Consider the following 6,000-nt stretch of genomic DNA (forward strand, 5'->3'; position numbering starts at 1 on the left):
AGACAGTCGGTTAGAAGAACAAACTCCAGCCCCACCCTAAAGTTCTCACCCAGATGTTTTAGGTGAGAACCCAAGAATTTCCAGGCTTTAAATTTTATGTTTATTTATTTAAATTACTTAGAGGGGTTTGTTTTGTTCTGTTTTGTTTTTCCCAGCTAGGGTCTCTATGCATTCCTGAGACTTGGAACTTGCTATTTTAGACCATGTGGGCTTCAAATAAGCAGCTACTGACTGTCTTGTCTCCTCTTCCTGAAAGCTGGAATTCCAAGCGCTCAATGTCACCTGATTTTAGGAATTTACATTTTAAATACCGCTCTGGCCACCAACGAAGATTCAGATTAGGGTACCTGGAGAGATGACTCAGCGGTTAAGAGCACAGTCGGTCTGCTCTTCCGGAGGTCGTGAGTTGAATTCCCAGCAATCACATAGCGGCTCACAACCTTATGTAATGGGATCTGATACCCTCTTCTTGAGTACATGAAGACAGAGTACCCATATACATAAAAATAACTAAATGATAATTTTTTTAAAGAAGGAAAGGAGTTTGAAAAAAAGGTTCAGATTAGGGTTATTTGCAGAATGGTATTAGGAAGGCCTCCCCTTTAGTTGAAACAATACTGCCTGCCATTTACTGTATCCCTACCCTACCGTGTAATGGAAACAGATACAGCATCTTATTTAGTTCTCAGACAAAAACCTTGGAAGATGTTATGAGTATTTTAAGTGACAATGAAGGCCAAAACAGTGAGAAACAGCACCCAACCCCAAATCTACCTCCTGCTACATGACTAGTAAGAGATGGTGCTACTTTAAGACTTTGGCTCCAAAATCAGAATTCACGAGAATCATACAATAATATATACATGTATATTATATATTATGTCTCGGCCTTCCAATGGCTTTACCCCTTGAACCATCCCACCAGCACAGCACAGTCTCTTTTTTAGTGTTGTGTTCGTACATGTCTCATGTGCACATGAAGCCCACAAGACCATCTTAGGTGTCATTGTCAGGAAAACCATCTATATCCTTTGACACATAACCTCTCTTGGTCTGAGGCTCATCAATTAGGCTAGATTGACTGGCCAGCGAACCCCAGGATCTTTTCATTTCTGCCTCTCCAGTACTTGAATTACAAGTGTGTATCAGCGCACGTTAACATCTCCCAAACGACCCTTCCCCCAGTTCCCTGTTTTCACTCTAAAGACGCTCTGAGACAAAAATCTCACTTGAGATGTCTGGCCAGGCCTTCTTGCAGTCCTCTCAGTCTCTAAGTGAAAAAAAAAATCTCTGCTTTTTCCTCATATCATTTAGCCAAGTAAATTCAATTTTAAGAAATCCTAAAGAAACAAATGGGGAGCCGGGCTGTGGTGGCATACACCTTTGATCCCAGCATTCAGGAGGCAGAAGCAGGCTGATCTCTGTGAGTTTGAGGCCACCCTGCTCTACAGAGCAAGTTCTAGGACAGCCAAGGCTACACACAGAACCCCTGGCTTGAAAAATCAACCCTCCCAAAAGAATCTACGTTCGTTTTTCCACATGCAGCTATCCAATTTGACCAGCATCTTTGGTGAAGATGCTGTTTTCTCTACAGCTTACACTTTGGGCTACTTTGTCAAAAATTAGGTGTCTGTAGGTGTTGGAATTAGGTCTCTGTTCTCAGTTCCATTCCATTGATCAATGTGTCTGTATTTATGATAATACTATGCTGATTTTATTACTAAAGCTTGTCAGTACAGCTTAAAAACAGAAATGATGAGACTTCTAGCAGCTGTTGTATTGTTCGGGATTGTTTTGGCTAACAGATGGTTTTTGTTTCCATAAGAAGCTTAAGATTGTTGTTTCAATTTCTGTGATTTTGATGGGGGGTTGCATTATCTATAGATTAACGTGAGATAGCCATTTTTACAATACTGGTCCTACCAATCTACAAACATAGTGAGTCTTTCCATCTTCTAGTGTCTTATTCAATGTCTTTTCAATGTTATGAATCCATTATTATATAAGCTTTCCCCCTGCTTAGTGTAAATTTTGAATATTATTTTTCCTATTTATTTCTTAGTATGTTTGTCATTGTGTGTATATATGTGTGTGTGAAAATTACTGATTTTTGTATGTTAATTTTGTATCCTGCTATTTTACCAAAGGAGTTTATCAGAAGTTTTTAGAAGTTTATAGAAGAAGTTTTAGAAGTTTACAGAAGAAACTTTTAGAAGTTTATAGAAGAAGAAGTTTAAGTTTTATCAGAAGTTTATAGAAGTTCGCTGGTGGAGTCTTTAGGGTCTTTTAGGTATAATGTACTGTCTGCATAGTTTCTCTGATCCCAAATACTTCCTTTTGGGGCCTTTGCTCTCTCGCTCTTGTTTTATAGCTTTAGACAACACTTCAAGCAGTATACCGCACAGGTATGAAGAGAGGAGATATCCTTGTCTTGTTCCTGGTTTCAGTAGGAATCCTTTTCTTTTAGAATGATGCTGGCCCTGGTCTTATAAACTGCCTTTATTATATTGACTTATATTCCTGTATCCCTAGCTTCTCTAACACTTTTATCATGAAGAGGTTTTGGATTTTGTCAAAGGCCTTTTCTGCATCTGATCATGTGGTTCCTGTCTTTCAGTATGTTTATGTAGTGGATTATGTTTACTGATTTGCATATATTGAACCATCCCTGAATCTCTGGGATGAGCTTGAGCAAATGAATAATCTTTTTGATGTGCTCTTGAATTTAGATTGCATTACATCCGTGTTCATAAAATATTTTGGTCTATACTCTTTCTTTCTTTCTTTTTTTTTACTGAGTCTTTTTTTCTGGTTTTGGTATCAGGATAATTATGGCTTCATAGAAAGACTTTAGAAATGTTTTTTGCTTTGGGTTTTGCATAATATTGAGGAGTATTGCCATTAGGGCTTATTTGAAAGTCTGATGGAGGGGCTGGTGAGATGACTCAGCGGTTAAGAGCACTGACTGCTCTTCCAGAGGTCCTGAGTTCAATTTCCAGCAACCACATGGTGACTCATGGCTGGGGATCTGGTGCCCTCTTCTGGCATGCAGGTGTACATGCAGAATAACACTCATACATTAAAAAAATAGGTAAATAAATAAAAATGTTAAAAATCAGATGGAATTCTGTGTTAAATGCATCTCACTCTGGCCTTTTTCAGTTGGGAGATTTTTAAAAAATCTATTTTAAAAATATCTCATTAGCTATTATGAACCTATTTAAATTATTTGCTTATTTTAAAAAATTATTCTCTTGTACATGACATTCCCACCTCTGTTTCCCTTCCATCCACTCTTCCTAGTCTCTCTCCCGACCATTCCTTGCCCTCAGATCCACTCCTCTTCTGTTTCCCTTTAGAAAACAGCAGGCTTCCCAGGATATCCACCAAACATGGCACATCAAGTTTCAGTAAGACTTGACACAAACCCTCATATCAAGGCTGGGTAAGGCAACCCAGTAGGAGGAAAAGGGTCCAAAACTCAGGCAAAAGAGTCAGACACCCCCAACTCTCACTGTTAGGAGTCTCACAAGAATGCCAAGCTACTCAATCGTAACATATATGCAGAGGACCTAGGTCTGACCTGTACAGGCTCTTTGACTGTCAGTTCAGTTCCCATGAGGCCTGATTAGTTGATTCTGTGGGTAATACTTTCTTGGTGTCCTCAACTGCTCTGACTTCTACAATCCTTCCTCCGTCTCTTCTGCTGAGGTTCCCGTGGCTCCATCTAGTATTTGTCTGTGGGCTTTTGTATCGGCTTCCACCAGTTGCTGGATGACACCCCTCTGCTGCTAATTGTGCTAGGCACTGATCTACGAGTATAGCAGAGTATTATAAGGAATTATTTCATTTTCTTTTTTTTTTTTTTTTTTTTTTGCTGGTCCTGTTCGGTTCTATCCTGGGTCTCAGGCTGTTCTGCCTCTGGTTCCTGGCCATCCAGGAAGTGTTAGACGTGGGCTCCCTCTTGTGGTCTTAGTCTGACGTTGGACCAGTCATTGGCTGGTCACTCCCCTCAAGTTCTGCCTCACCTTTACCCCAGTGCGTTTTGCAGGCAGGATAGATTGTAGGTTGAAGGTTTGGTGTCTGGGTTGATGTCGCAGTCCCTTGCATAAAAGATGGCCAGTTTAGATTCCATATCCCCCATTTCTAGAAGTCTTCACTAGGGTCACCCTTATAGATTCCAGAGAATTTCCACTGGGTTTCTATATTGAGTACTGGGAGAGACAACTGGATAACATATAAAAGTCAAAGGGAAATCAGGTCTGATATTTTCTCTTCCACTCAATCCAGCTTGTTAATGAGGTTTTCCTTTGATCTCATTATCTATCTATCTATCATCTATCTATCTATCTATCTATCTATCTATCTATCTATCTATCGAGACAAGCTCTCTGGGAATTTGCTATGTAGATCAGGCTGGCCTATAACTCACTTTCTAGACCAGGCTGGCCTCAAACTCAGAAATCTGCCTGCCTCTGCCTCCCGAGTGCTGGGATTAAAGGCAAAGAGTCTATTATTACATTCTACTTTCACATCGTAAATTTTATTTATTTATTTATTATTTCATTCAACTATGTTTTCACCATTTTCATTTAGACATTTATTTATATCCTCTTTGAGCCCTTGAAGTGTAAGGACTTCAAAATAGCATTTACAAACAAATATTCAAAGTGCTTGATTCCAAGTGTTGGGGTTACATTGAGGTTCTGGATTCAGTCTCCAAGTGGTTCCAGATCAAAGCAGTAAGGCTGGATAATAGTTTAGCAGTGGGTGGGGATCTGCCTTTGGGTATCTCTAACTGGGGTTCAGCATCAAGCTCTACAATATCCCAGGGCCAAGAAGTGTGTTGGGTACCTGAGAGTTAGGAAGAATGGTGGGATAACTCTGGGAATGCCTTCCTGGAACTCAGATTCAGACTCAGATTTTATAGTCTAAGAGGTCCCAGCAAAGTGTGATGGGTCGGGTAGCTGGTATTCATTGGGAGGGGCTATACTGGCTCTGTGAGTTCCTACTTAAACTTATGGTTTAGACTCTCATTCAGACTCCATGGAGTCCCAGATCTGTATGGTGGATGGAGTACCTGATACATGATGAAGGCAGCACTGGCTATGGAAATCTCTAACTTGGCTTCTGGGTCCAGCTCCACAAAACTCAGGGTTCAACAATAGATGGGATGTCTAACAGTCTGGTATGTCAGTGAACTGAGAATTCCTACATGGTGTCCTGGTTCAGACTCTGGGTTTGGACTTCAAGCTCTCCCAGATTGGGGTGGTTGATGTGATGGCTGATGGATGAGCAAGCAGGGAGGAGCAGACTGGCTCTGCATGTCTCTATCCAGGGCTCTGGATCAGGATACTGGTCTAAGTCCTGCACTTGATCTTAGCCAAAAGGCCGAGAAGCGATCTGGTCTAAGTCCTAAGGGTGGATGGAGTGTCTGACAGTCTGGCAGCTCAGGGAATTGGCTCTGAGAAAATAATTTTTAGGATGATACACAGCTACAGTGAGTTAAACTGAGTACAGTTACAATTTGTTTTGGTTTTGTATGTTTCATTTACTTATTTATTTTATGTAAATGGGTGTCTTGTCTTCATATATGCTTGTATGTGGCTAGCCAGAAGAAGATGTCAGATCTCCTGGAAATGGAGCTACAGATGCTTGTGAGCCACCATGTAGATGTTAGGAATTGAACCTGTATCCTTTGGAGGAACAGTCAGTGCTCTTACCTACTGAGCCATCTCTCTGGCTTCTATTTGTTTAGTTTTGAGACAAAAATCTCCCTACATAGCCCTGGCTGATCTATAATTTACTCTGGAGACCTGGCTGGCCTCCAACTCACAGAGTTCTGCTTGTTCTTTCTGTCTTTTACGTGCTGGGATTAAACATATATGCCACCTGGTTTATTTGTTTTTGAGATAAGGTGTCATGTAGCCACCGCTGGCCTCAAACTCATTACGTAGCTGAGAGTAGCCTTGAAGTTCTAAATTCCTGTCTCTATTTCCT

This window comes from Mus caroli, chromosome X (genome assembly GCF_900094665.2).
Source record: "Mus caroli chromosome X, CAROLI_EIJ_v1.1, whole genome shotgun sequence".
Taxonomy (NCBI): Eukaryota; Metazoa; Chordata; class Mammalia; order Rodentia; family Muridae; genus Mus; species Mus caroli.